This window comes from Lynx rufus, unplaced genomic scaffold (genome assembly GCF_022079265.1).
Source record: "Lynx rufus isolate CCGP_SWC_20201006 ecotype Redwood Valley unplaced genomic scaffold, mLynRuf1.p SCAF_5, whole genome shotgun sequence".
Classification (NCBI taxonomy): Eukaryota; Metazoa; Chordata; class Mammalia; order Carnivora; family Felidae; genus Lynx; species Lynx rufus.
The window spans coordinates 25,739,977-25,755,134 of record NW_025814867.1 but is presented as its reverse complement, the minus strand read 5'-3'; the positions used below and the strand labels follow the sequence as shown (position 1 = coordinate 25,755,134).

At 35.8% G+C, this 15,158-nt stretch overlaps 1 protein-coding gene across 2 annotated transcripts in view; it reads right to left on the bottom strand.

The window, feature by feature from the left end:
* Positions 1 to 15,158, bottom strand: part of ANKRD28 (ankyrin repeat domain 28) — a 200,480-nt gene that overhangs the window by 146,453 nt on the left and 38,869 nt on the right. The gene's annotated exons all lie outside the window — the stretch shown is intronic.

Genomic DNA, 15,158 nt, shown 5'->3' with positions numbered 1-15,158 from the left:
CTATTCAAATATATTCACTATAATAAATGAATATATAATAAGTGCTTCCATGGGGATGTTTTAATCTAAGAAACTGTCTATGAAGTATAAAATATTCAATCTATCTAATTTCTGAACATTTAAAAACATGTTCATTTTAGAAATACATAAATTTGGGGCGCCTGGGTGGCGCAGTCGGTTAAGCGTCCGACTTCAGCCAGGTCATGATCTCGCGGTCCGGGAGTTCGAGCCCCGCGTCAGGCTCTGGGCTGATGGCTCAGAGCCTGGAGCCTGTTTCCGATTCTGTGTCTCCCTCTCTCTCTGCCCCTCCCCCGTTCATGCTCTGTCTCTCTCTGTCCCAAAAATAAATAAACATTGAAAAAAAAATTAAAAAAAAAAAAAAAGAAATACATAAATTTAAGAAATCACAATAGTATCTCCCAAAGGTAAATGTACTTTTTAAAAAACTGTGAGAATACACTGTTTAGTAACTTGCTTCTCCCCATTGCTCTCCATTTAACCACATGGACCTTCATCCATCTCGTTAAATATGCCTCTATTACACTTTCAATAACTATATAACATTAAATTAAAAAGTATTTAACCAATTTCCTAAGACTGAACATTTGGGTTGCTTCTGTTTCTTTACACTCTTATATAACAATTTTTCCAGGATATCTTAATAGCCATTTTTAGTGAAATGGCTTATCTTCAAATAAAATTAGGCCTAAAATATTCTGGAACCATCTTTCTCAGATACGATAACCTAGAAAGAACAAAGGTCAGAATTAAATTCCCTGCATAAAAATATGTTGTCAAATTTATTTCTTATTAGGTTTGAGTTACCAGTTTTTATCATCTTTGTCATAGTGATTTCTGCTTTGCTCTAATGCCTTATAGAAACCATTGTATCTACTCTGGCTAGAAAAAGGTTAGCTACAGTTCTTTTTTTTTTTTTTCCCCATTTTTTAATGTTTATTTATATTTGAGAGAGAAAGAGAAAGAGAGAGCATGAGCGGGGGGAGGGGCAGAGAGACTGAGACAGAATCTGAAGCAGGCTCCAGGCTCTAAGTTGTCAGCACAGAGCCCAAAGCAGGGCTTGAACTCACAAACCGTGAGATCATGACCTGAGCCAAGGTCAAACACTGAACCAAATGAGCCACCCAGGTGCCCCTAGCTACAGTTCTAAACATATTAAAATTTGTTTTTTCTTCCGTTGTCAAAACTCTTTCTGGAACAAATTAACCCTGCCAAAACAATATTAAAAGGGGCATTACCTTTAGTAGGTCTTTTATAGTGTTAATATAACAGACATAGTAATATTATTAATTTGCCATTTGGTGGCAGTAAATACAAAGAAAAGTAAATTTCCTGTGTACTGCTACTGTATTATTACTACTAACACAAAGGTAGTCTTCTCTGAGTCATGTATTTTAAAGAAGAGTTTCAACTTTAAAAAAAGGTGCTTTATAGGTTTTAAAAGTTGTATTTTAATCTTGTTAATAGTCAAGTTAAAAACAATACCAAGAGCAAATTCCAGATTATTTGAAAATAGTCTTCTGTTACTATAGATTTATAAATAAAATTTAATTGCCTCAAAAACTATGCAACTCTCTTGATGCTTATCAAGCAACATGTGATTATAATAACTTTCATTCCTATTAACTAAAATCAACAAATTTCATGTAAAGATTACATTCTCTTACTCTAATCAATACTAAATCAATAATCATTGGTTAATAACTACTTATGTGCTAAGTACAAGGAATGTAACAGTAAACAAGAGTAGTTTCTGACTTCGTGAAGTTTACGCAAAGTCTCCCACATATTCTTTTTTCCAGACTTATAGAGTAGTAAAAGATCAGCTTGAAAGCCTAAGTATTATACAAATATATATAACACAAAAATATTATAGTTTCCCTCCATATATAATTTACTATAAAAATTTACACCAAAAACTGGAGTATATTTTCATATTATGTTATAATATAAAACAGTTTTCTATTTTTCTATTATGATTTCCCTAATGCCTTTTTTTTTGTATTTTTTTAAAGCCTGTCTTTTTTAAAATATTAAGTTATTCCAAAAGGAAATCTACAAAATACCAAGTAACTGAAATAACGGTCACATTAAACTGAACAATTTATGTATTTTTTCACATAAAATTATCACACACAAAATTATGTCAAGCTTCTCAGTAACTTATAGAAATCACTGCCAAAGTGTCTTATAGTCCAAGACACTGAGAAGTATGAACCTAAGATCACAAGTATATTCAAAATGAGAGTAAATCTGCACATATATGGACAGATATATGTGTCTACATTTGAATATTGTAAAGACACTGTCTTCCACAGAGAAAGTATCTCCTTCAAGGGCAGGGGTTATATCCCATTTACATCAGTATATTCAGTTCTGGGCTTTGCTTATAAGCACACAACAGTGATGAACAATTTCTTATGCACTAACATTTCTCACACTGATAACTAGACCTTGTTAGCATAAGAGAATCTTCATCTTCTTTTCTTGTTTTACTGTTTGGGTCCCAACTAGACATAAGATTTTACAGGTTAAATATTAGAAATGGTAATTTCATTTGGTCTAACCTAATACCCATTATTTACAATGTAAGTTCTTTGAGGGGAGGCACCATTTCTTATTCCGCCCCAAAATGCTCATCTTCTATTAAGAAAAAAAGATAAGTAAAAAGTAAACAGTAAAGCAGTGCAATAAGTGCTCTGACAGAAGTTCATGGGGGGGGGGGGGCATGGACATACATACATATGGTGCACTAGTCAATGAAAGATATCAGGAAAACTGGAAGCCATCTGGAAAAAAATTAATAGCATTCTTCTCCTAAATGGTCATTATACTGAAATGTATGTGTTAAAAGAACTATAAAAATACTAGGAAATGGACTGATTTCTCCCTGAGGGGAAAAAACAAGACAGGGATGCCTGCTCTCATCAATCCTATTCAGTATCATATTGGAAGCCCTAGAACTGCAATAGGGCTAAAAGAAGAAAAAAAAGGCATACAATTTAGAAAGAAAGAAAACTACCTGTATTAGCACATATGATTATCTATGTGGGAAATGCCATGGAATCTCTGAAAAAGTTTCCATATCTAGTAAGTTCAGCCAAGTCATGGAATACAATTATATTTATACATACTACCAATGAAGTGGAAATCAAAATTTTAAAAGCAGTAGCGTTTATAAAAGCACCCCAAAAACTGACATGTTTAAGTTTATGAATTTAAAAAATATATGCAGAATCTGTATGCTAAAAACTATAAAATATTGAAGGAAATCAAAGACCTAAATAAATGAAGAGATACCACATTCATGGGTTCAAAGACTCAATACTGTTAAGATGTCAATTTTTCCACATTTAATCTACAGATTCAACACAATCCCAATCAAAGTATACTAGTGGTATTTGTAAAAATGAATAAATGGATTCAAAAATTTATATGGAAAGGAGAAATTTACAGAGAAGAGCCAAAACAATATTTAAAGAGAAGAATAAAGTTTGAGGATTCACACTACTAGAAAGCTATAGTAACGAAGACAATGTGATATTGCAAGATAGACAGATATATAGATCTGATAAAATGGAACAAAAGAGTCCAGAAATAGATGCACACATACATGGTCAAGTGATTTTTGACAACGGCACAAAAGCAATTCAACAGAGAAAAAATAATCTTCCCCACAAATGGTCTGGAACAACCAGAAAAGACATTGGCAAGGAAAAAACAAAACAACAAAGGATTTATATCCAAAATAAATAACTCATATAACTCATTAATAGAAAAGCCCATGGGGTGCCAGGTGGCTCAATTGGTTGAGCGGATGACTTTGGCTCAGGTCATGATCTTGCAGTCTGTGAGTTCAAGCCCCGCATCAGGCTCTGTGCTGACAACTCAGAGCCTGGAGCCTGCTTCGGATTCTGTTTCTCCCTCTCTCTGCCCTTCCCCGCTTGTACTCTGTCTGTCTCTCTCTCAAAAATAAATAAACATTTTAAAAAAAAATAGAAAAGCCCAATTTTTTAAATGGGCAAAGATGTAAACAGTTTGGCATTTCACAAAAGGCGATATACAGACATTAAACACTAGCAGAATTCAAATTAAAGCACAATGAGATACTATTATGCACCTAGTAGAATGACTTAAAAAAAAAAACTGACTTGGGGCGCCTGCATTGCTCAATCAGTTGAGCATCTGACTCTTGACTTTGGCTCAGGTCATGATCCCAGGGTAGTGGGATTGAGCCCTTGCAGTCTCTCAAAACAAAACAAAACACACAAAAAAACAAAACCTGACAATCCAGAATGCTGGAGAAGAGGCAGAGCAATTATAATTCTCATACATTAGTGTTGGGAATGCAAAATGGTACAGCCACTTTGGAAAATGACTGGACAGTTTCTTAAAGTTATACATATAATTAACACATAATTCGGTAACCTATTCCTAGATATAAAACCAATAAAATAAAAATTTATGCTCACAAAAATCTTATACACGAACACTATATTGGCTTTATTCATAACCTCCAAAACCTTGAAATAACCCAAATATTCCTCAACTAGAGAGTAGGAAAATAAACTGTGGTAAATCCATGTAATAGAAAACAACCTGTCATAGAAAAAGAAGCAGTCAATAACTGAACACACCAACAACATGTATGCTAAATGAAAGGCTACATAATTAATCAATTTCTTATGGCATTTCACAATAAGTAAAACCTTAAGGACAGAGAAAACTGGTTGCCAAGAGCTGGGGACCTTAGGAGGCGATGAATACAAAAGGACACAACTGAATTTTTAGGGATGATGGAAATGTTTTATATCTCAATTTCAGTAGTCATTAGATGCATTTGTAAGATATCACAAAACTGTATACCAAAAAGTAAATTTTACTACAGCTAAATTACATCTTAATAAAAAAGAGAAAAACTATAAAAGAAAAGACACACAATAGTTTTATTAAAATAACCTAATAGGAATGGGGCACCTGGGTGGCTCAGTCAGTCAAGCGGCTGACTTCGGCTCAGGTCATGATCTCATGGCCTGTGAGTTTGAGCCCTGCATCAGACTGTGCCAACAGCTTAGAGCCTGGAGCTTGCTTCAGATTCTGTGTCTCCCTCTCTCTCTCTCTCTCTGCCCCTCCCCTGCCCCCACTCTGTCTCTGTCTCTCAAAGATAAATAAACATTTAAAAAAAATTTTTTTTTTAAATTTTTTTTTCAACATTTTTTACTTATTTTGGGGACAGAGAGAGACAGAGTGTGAACGGGGGAGGGGCAGAGAGAGAGGAAGACACAGAATTGGAAACAGGCTCCAGGCTCTGAGCCATCAGCCCAGAGCCCGACGCGGGGCTCAAACTCACGGACCGCGAGATCGTGACCTGGCTGAAGTCGGACGCTTAACCGACTGCGCCACCCAGGCGCCCCAAAAATTTAAAAAAAAAATTTTTTTTCAACGTTTTTTTATTATTTTGGGACACTGAGAGACAGAGCATGAACGGGGGAGGGACAGAGAGAGGGAGACACAGAATCGGAAACAGGCTCCAGGCTCTGAGCCATCAGCCCAGAGCCTGACGCGGGGCTCGAACTCACGGACCGTGAGATCGTGACCTGGCTGAAGTCGGACGCTTAACTGACTGCGCCACCCAGGCGCCCCCAAAAATTTTTTTAAATAATAGGGAAGACACAAAAATTTAGAAAGCCACAAAAAATTCATAGATTTAACCATTTAAAAACATTAAAAAGGAAAAACCATTCCACTAAAAACTAGATAAACAATAGAAACAATTCATAGAAAAGAAAACACAAATGTGCAAACATACAAAGATGTTCAATTTCATAACAGAAATTCATATTAAAGCTACACGAATCAACCACTGTTCATCTCTCAAACTGGCAAAGATCAAGAAGTCTGAAACTATTCAGGTTCTAGTTTGATTGGATATCAAACTGTGAATGCATATTCTACTCATATGTCCTGGAAATGTATTTCTGTATTTTTAAGAGAAAAAACAGCAAGTTACATTAGAATCTATACAGTCGAGAAAAAGACCTATACATTTGCTTTTATTTGCATATAAAAACATAAAGGATACCAAGGAAAACATAGATACTCATTTGGAATGGGTTGCACAAGTTTTATTTGTGGGACTCAAAGTGGGAGAAAGACTTCTCAAATATAGCTTTCCTTGGTTTTGGTTATTAAATCATGTGAAAGTGGGAAAAGAAAGGGGGAGGAGGAAGAGGAATTTATCTTATAGTTGATGTATCTGCACACAAAGTAATATATGTAAGTGTTAAATAATAAAAAATTTGTCTGGCCTTTGTCCTGGGTACCTGAGAGCTTCTAAAACCTAGTAATTAATTTCCTGAGTGATACAAGTGTCTTTGTTATTCATGGTGAGCCCCTAGACCATATCAGGGTTTATGCTTAATGAGGTAACTCATGGTAGGCCCTAGATTGTTCCATACTGGGCTGGCCATGCTGAAAAGAACAATCATGTGATAAGAGGGCTTGGACTGTGAGCCATGTCATAATAACCTGACCAGCTGACCTCATGGAACAGGGCTAAAAATTGAGTTTAATCATATAACAAATGATTCAATCTATCATACCTATAAAGTGAATCCTCCATAAAAAATCTTGACACTGAAGCTCAAGTGAGTATCCATATACTAAGAGGGTGACATGTCCAGAGGACATAGAGACTTATGACTTTGGGACCCTCTAAGACCTCCTCTTACGCATCTCTTTTGCTGATTCAGATCTCTATAAGAAAATTGTAATCGTAAGTATAGCACTTTCCTGAGTTCTGGGAATCATTCTAGCAAATTATTGAACATGAGGGGATGATGGGAAACCCCAAATTTACAGCCAGTTGGTCAGAAGCCATGGGTGGCCTGGGAACCCTGGAGCTATATATAGTGTCTTAAGTGTCCTGTGGAGGACCTTAACCTACGAAATCTGCACAACTGCACTGTAGTAGGTGGGTATTCATTGCAGCACTGTTTGCATTAGCAAAAGATTAGAGACAACCTAGATGTCAACAGGGAACAGGATATAGGACCATAAAATACTAAGCAGCCAGAGGAATGTATAAACTCCTTAAGTACTGATGGGGAATGAACTCAAGATACTGGAAGTAGAGTGAACAATCAAGATGCACAACAGTGTATCTAGTATACTATCTGTTGTGTAAAAGGTGGGGAGTAAGAGAGATACTTGCTTATACAGTCATAAAATCTACAGGAAAAAAGAAGAAAATAATATTGACCTATATTAAGGAAATACAGCTATATAGTAAGGGAAGTAAGGGAAGAAGAAACAGAAACTTTAAACAGACTTGGAACAGACAAAGAGATTGTTTCAGTATTCAAAACTTTCCAACAAAGAAAAGCCCAGGACTAGAAGGCTTCACTGACGGAAGCTTACCAAACATTTAAAGGAAAGTTAACGTGGATCCTTCTCAAAACAGAAAGAGAGACAACAGATGCACACTTTCTTCAACACACAGCGCTCAAACAAATGGATATCCACATTTTTTGAGGCCAACATTACTAGAACACCGAACCTAGAAAAAGACATCACAAGGAAAAACAAACTACTGACCAATATTCCTTACGAATACAGATGAAAAATCCTCAACAAAGTATTAGCAAACAAAATCCAGCAGCATATTAAGAGTTCTAAACCATGACCAAGTGGGATTTATCCCAAGAATGCAAGCATGGTAAATACTAAAAAGAAAATTAATATAATATAATATAATATAATATAATATAATATAATATACCAAATTAATAGATGAAGGGAAAAAGCCACACAATAATCTCAAATGACCCAGAGAAAAAGTATTTGACAAAATCCAACATGCTTTCATGATAAAAGCACTCCATAGACTAGAAGAGAAATTCCCTGACATGATAAAACCCACAGTGCTTATGAAAAACCCACAGTTAACATCATAGTTAATATTGAAAGACTCCAAGCTTTTCTCCTAAGATCAGGAACAAGACAAAACACCCACTTATGCCACTTATATTCAACACTGTGCTAGAAATTCTATCAAGATTAACTGAGCAAGAAGAAGCTAATAAAAGGCATCCAAATTGAAAAGGAAGAAGTAGGGGCACCTGGGTGGCTCAATCGGTTAAGCATCTGACTTCAGCTCAGGTCATAATGTCACATTTCGTGAGTCTGAACCCGGCCTCAGTGAGCTCGAGCCCCACATTGGGTGAGCACAAGCCCTGCTTCTCTCTCTCTCTCTCTCTCTCTCTCTCTCTCTCTCTCTCTCTCTCTCTGCCCCTCCCTCACTTGCACCCACTCTTTCTCTCTCTCTCTCAAAAAAAAATCTATTAAAAAAAAAGGAAGAAGTAAAACTATCTCTTATTTGCCAATGATATGATCTTATATACAGAAGATCCTAAGGAATCTCCGAAAAAAAAACCTGTCAAAACTGATGAACAAATTCAGCAAAGTTACAGAATATAAGATCAAGTCACAAAATCAGATTTTCTATGCACTAGCAATGAACAACCCAAAATTAAAAACATTATTCCACTGGGGTGCCTGAGTGGCTCAGTTGTTTAAGCATCTGACTTCGGCTCAGGTCATGATCTCTCGGGCTCGTGAGTTTGAGCCCCATGTTGGGCTCTGTGCTGACAGCTCAGAGCCTAGAGCCTGTTTCGGATTCTGTGTCTCCCTCTCTTTGCCTCTCCCCCACTCACACTCTGTCTCTGTCTCTCAAAAATTAATAAACATTAAAAAAAAAACACCCCACATTATTCCATCAACAATAGCATCAAACAAACAAACAAACAAAACCCACAAAATACTTTGGAATAAATTTAACCAAGGAGGTGCAAGACTTGTACACAAAAAACTATAAAACAGTGTAGAAAGAGGGGCACCTGGGTGGCTCAGCTAGTTAAGCGTCCAACTCTTGGTTTTGGCTCAGGTCATGGTCTCATGATTTCATGAGTTTAAGCCCTGCACTGGGCTCTGTGCTGACAGCACGGAGCCTGCTTAGGATTCTCTCTCCCTCTCTCTCTGCCCCTCCCCCACTCACACTGTCTGTATCTCCCTCAAAATAAACTTAAAAAATCCATGAACCTGTGTTCGTGGATTAGAAGACTTAATATTGTTAAAATGGAAATATTCCCCTAAGTGATCTATAGATTCAATGCCATTACTATCAAAATCACAACAGCCTTTTTTTTTGCAGAAATGGAAAAACTGATCATAAAATTCATACAGAAATACAAGGGACTCAGAACAGTCCAAACATTCTTGGAAAACAAGAACACAGAAAGCTCACACTTCATGATTTCAAATGTTATTACAAAACTACGGTAATCACAACATTGTGGTACTAACATAAGGACAGACCTAATACATAGGTCAACAGAACATAACTGAGAGGATGAAAATAAACCCTTACATCTATGGTCAATTAGTCTGGATTAAGGGTGTGAAGACTGTTCAATGGGAAAGAATAGCTTCTTCAAAAATCAGTGCGGAGACAACTGGACATCCACATGCAAAAGAATGAAATTGGAGCTTCACCTTATAACATTCAAAAAAGATCAAAGACCTAAATGTAAAAGCTAACACTATAAAACTCTTAGAAGAAATTTTAGAGTAAATCACCACCTCGGATCTGGCAAGGGTTTCTTAGATATCACACCAAACTGACAAACTGAACTTTACCAAAATTAAAACTTTTGTGCAAAGGACACTATTTAAAAAAGTGGAAAGATGTCCTGAAAGAATGAAAAACTATTTACAAATTATGTATCTGAAAGAGTCTAGTATCCAGAATGCATAACGTATTCACACAACTCAATTTTTGCAAAAAGACTAAACAATGATTTTAATAAGTCATATTCATATATGTAAAGCATCTAGCATAATGAACTGTGCTAAATGAAAAAAGTTTAGAAAGCTACATATACCCTCTGTTTAGAATTACATATTATTCATTCCAACAGTTAGAGTTGTTACGTGCTAGGTGCTGCCAACAAAGAACTAGCACAGCACTGTTCTAAAGGATTTATAGTTTAGTAAAGGAGACAAACACATACCCAATGTGTTTATGATAGAAGTATATACAATGACAACTAAAAAAGCCCATGCCTACAAAGGGGCACAAAGAAAATGTTCATAAATAATTAATAAAACATGTGATATAATCATAGAGAAAGCACAACTATCCTAATACAATAGAGTAAGATGACCTAAGTATATTCATGTGCATGCATATTGCTGGGTATCACTTCTGCCAGGATGACTTCAAGGTCTTTAAACAACAAAGAGTTTACCAAATAAAGGTAAAATGGCATTTGTAATAGGAGAGAGCAGGATGCAAAGTTAAGATGCAAAACAATGGAAGTGACACACTATGGGTGGAAATATAAATTGATACAACCTCAGCAGAGGGTAGCTGACAATAGTTAGCAAAACTATGAATGTAAATCCCATTAAAAAAGATCTCCAAGGGGCGCCTGGGTGGCGCAGTCGGTTAAGCGTCCGACTTCAGCCAGGTCACGATCTCGCGGTCCGGGAGTTCGAGCCCCGCGTCAGGCTCTGGGCTGATGGCTCAGAGCCTGGAGCCTGTTTCCGATTCTGTGTCTCCCTCTCTCTCTGCCCCTCCCCCGTTCATGCTCTGTCTCTCTCTGTCCCAAAAATAAATAAACGTTGAAAAAAAAAATTAAAAAAAAAAAGATCTCCAAAACATATCAGTTAAGGGGAAAAGTATACAACAATCAAGCCACCTTGTATGTTAAAAGGGGGAAGAAAATAGGAACATATTTGTATATGCTTGCTTGGCTTGTGTACTGTGGAATCTGCATCATCAATACCCTATTCTATAGTCTCCTCTGCATCACAGGGCAGAAGTTTGGAACTACACTGGAACTACATTTCCCAGAACCCTTCTCCCCCCCCACAGGCCACTACCCCACCCCCTCACCCCGCAAACATTCAAGGATGGAATCTGCCAATAAGGAACACTCATGCAAGATTTAATGAAGAGAAGGTAAAGCTATTATTCTCTGATGTCAACTGTGAGAAAAATGCATGGGGAGACAATAGGAGTAAGGTTTGAGGTAGCTGCTGCATGAGAATCTGCTTTTTCCAGACTCAGTATTGTATAAGGTCAATTTTCCAAATTAAATCTGTAATTTCAATGGAATACTAGTTAAGCTCAAGAATTTTCATGGGGATTTGAAATTTTTAAAAATGTTTATAGAAAAACAAAGGGTAAGGAAAAGTCAATTTTGAAAGAAAAAAAAAATTGAACCTCACACCATATACAAAAATAAAATTCTAGGTGGATCAGAAAACTAAGTGAGTAATGAAACTGCAAATTTTAAGAAGAAACTGAATACTTTTAGAACCTTGATGGGTTCCTTACATAAGAAAGGAAAAAAAGAACATAAAATACTGGTAAGTATGATTATACCACAATTAAAAAGCCCTGAACAAGACCCCATAAACAAAGTGAAGACTAGAAATCTACTGAGATGTTTACTTGGCAAAACCAACAAAATTCATAATGAACACGGACACACACACACACACACACACACACACACAACTACACTGTAAGAAAACAAACGGGTGATTCACACAAAAACTTCCAATTGGTCAAAACACATGAAAACATATTCAATCTCACCAGGAACCTGGGATATAAATTAAAACAAGATATTACTTCACACCCATCAAACTGTAAAAACCAAAGTCAAACCAAAACAACTATTAACAAGTTTGAGAGTAAAGAGGCAATATAATTGATATAACCACTTGGAGGAGAAAATAAAAATCACATAGTAAAGGTGAATATGTATGTATGCTGTGACCCAGGAAGTCTACTGCCCCACACGGACCTCAGAGAAACTGTGATACACACACAAGGAGACACACCAGCACATCTACTCCAACACTCTTTCTAGTAGCTCAAAACTGCAAACTACCTAACTGCAGTATTAAGGAATTAAAATGTTTACTTGTATGAGATATATAGTGATTATAACAAATGTATCAACACAGTTAAATTCTTAAAAGAGAGTTGCAAAAGATACATATACCATTTAAAAGTTTAGAAAACACAAAAATGATAGCATATATTGTTTATAAATATGAAATATGGTATAAATGTTAAAAAAAAAAAAACCTTCAAGCCGATTACCCAGGGAAAAATGGGAATGGGGCTCCAGCTGTAGATGTAACTATTTCATTCTTATAGAAACACAAATGAAATGTGTTTATTCCTGGTGATATTTAGATTTCTATCGCATTTTATTTTATCCTGTGTGTCTGAAAATTTCAAATCAAAAAATATAATCTAATTTTGAAATCTAACTTAAAAATCATCAAGAAAGATCATTCTTACAGACTGATGAAACCAGGAGCTGGTTTGTTGAAAAGACCAACAAAATTGATAAACCATAACCTACATACATCGGAAAAAAAAAAGAGAGAGAGAGAAAGAAGGTGAAAGAGAGGACTCAAATAAACCAAATCAGAAATGAAACAACTGACACCACAGAAATACAAAGGATTATAAGGGATTATGAAAAAATTACATGCCAACAAACCTAGAAGAAATGGATAAATTCCTAGAAACATATAACCTCCCAAAACTGAATCAGAAAGGCAATTTGAAAATTACCAGCAATGAAATTGAATCATTAATCAAAAAACTCTTAAACAAAAGTCTAGGACCAGATGAATTATACCAATTAGTTAAAGAGTCATACTTACATCAAACTTTTCCAAAATAGAAGAGGAAGAAAAAAAAAAAAAAAAAAAAGAGGTTACAGTGGGAGAGAGCCAAAGCATAAGAGACTCTTAAAAACTGAGAACAAACTGAGGGTTGATGGGGGTGGGAGGGAGAGGAGGGTGAGTGGTGGGTATTGAGGAGGGCTCCTTTTGGGATGAGCACTGGGTGTTGTATGGAAACCAATTTGACAATAAATTTCATATATTGAAAAAAAATAAAAAATAAAAAATAAAATAAAGTTCTTCTGACAGGGGACCTCTGGAATAAGTTTAAAAGCTTTCTTAAAAAAGGCTGCCAGAGAGCCAGTAAAAGATAGTCTATTAGTGTCAACCTAATATTCCAATAAAAGATTCAAAAACTTTCAAAAAAAAAAAAAATAGAAGAGGAAGAAAAGATTCCAAACTCCTTATATGAGGCCAGCATTACCCTGATACCAAAACCAGATAAAGACTACCAAAAAAAGGAACTACAGGCCAACATCCCTGATGAACACAGATGCAATACCATCAATAAAATATTAGTAAACTGAGTCCCACAATACATTAAACAAATTACTCACCACAATCAAACAGAATTTATTCCTGGGATACAAGGGTAGTTCAACATTTGCAAATCAACGTGATACATCACATCAACAAGAGAAAGGATAAAAACTATACAATCATTTCTACAGATGCAGAAAAAGCATTTGACAAAGTACAACATCCATTCGTGATAAAAACTCTCAACAAAGTAGGTTTAGAGGGAACATACCTCAACATAATAAAGGCCATCTATGAAAAACCCACAGCTAACATAATCCTCAACAGTGAAAGAGCTTTTCCCCTAAGATCAGGAACAAGACAAGGATGTCCACTCTCAGCACCTGTATTCACACAGTACTGGAAGTCCTAGCCACAGCAATCAGACAACAACAACAACAACAACAACAACAAAGGCAATCAAATTGGTAAGGAATAAGTAAAACTGTCACTATTTGCAAATGACATGATACTATATATAGAAAACCTTAAAGGCTCCACCAAAAAACTACTGGAACAGATAAAATGAATTCAGTAAAGTCACAGGATACAAAATCAATACACAGAAATCTGTTGCATTCTATACACTATCAATGAAGTAGCAGAAAGAGAAATTAAGAAAAACAATCCCATTTACATCTGCACCAAAAATAATAAAATACCTAGAAATGTACTTAACCAAGGAGGTTACTCTTGGAGTAAGAGTACTCTTGGAGGTATACTCTGCAGAGTATACTCTGAAAACTATAGAACAATGATGAAAGAAAATTAAGGCAACACAAACAAAGGGAAAGATATTTCATGTTCATGAACTGGAAAAACAAATACTGTTAAAATGTCCATACTACCCAAAGCAATCTACAGATTTAATGCAATTCCTATCAAAATAACAACAGCATTTTTCACAGAACTAGAACAAATAATCCTAAAATTTGTATGGAACAAAAGAACCCAAATAGCCAAAGCAATCTTGAAAAAGAAGAACAAAATTATAGGTATCACAATCCCAGACTTCAAGACATACCATAAAGCTGCAGTATTCAAAACACTATGTATGGTACTGGCACAAAAAATAGACAAATAGATCAATGGAACCAAATAAAGAACCCAGAAATAAACCCATGAATAAACCCAATTCATCTTCAACAAAGGAGACAAGAATATGCAAAGGGGAAAAGTCTCTTCAACAAATGGTGTTGGGAAAACTGGACAGCTACATGCAAGAAGAATGAAACCACACCACTTTCTTATGCCATACACAAAAATAAACTCAAAATGGATTAAAACCCTAAAAATGAGACTTGAAACCATAAAAATCCTAGAAGACAGCACAGACAGTCATTTCTCTAACACTGGTGGTAGCAACATTTTTCTAGATATGTCTCCTGAGGCAAGGGAAACAAAAGCAAAAATAAACTATTGGGAGTACATCAAAATGCACAGTGAAGGCAATAATCAATAAAACTAAAAGGCAACCCACTAAATGAGAGAAATATTTGCAAATGTCAGATGTGGTAAAGGGTTGGTGTCCAAAATATATAAAAAACTTACACAACACCAAAAAAAAAACCCCAAATAATATAATTTAAAAATGAGCAGAAGGCATGAACAGATTATCTCTCCAAGGAAAACATACAGATGGCCAACAGACACATGAAAGGATGCTCAACATCACCCATCATCAGGGAAATGGAAATCAAAATTGCAATGAGATATCACCTCACACCTGTCAGAACAGCGAAAATCAAAAACACAAGAAACAACATGTTGGCAAGGATGTGAAGAAAAAGAAACCCTCGTGCACTGTTGATGGGAATGCAAACTAGTGCAGCCACTGTGGAAAACAG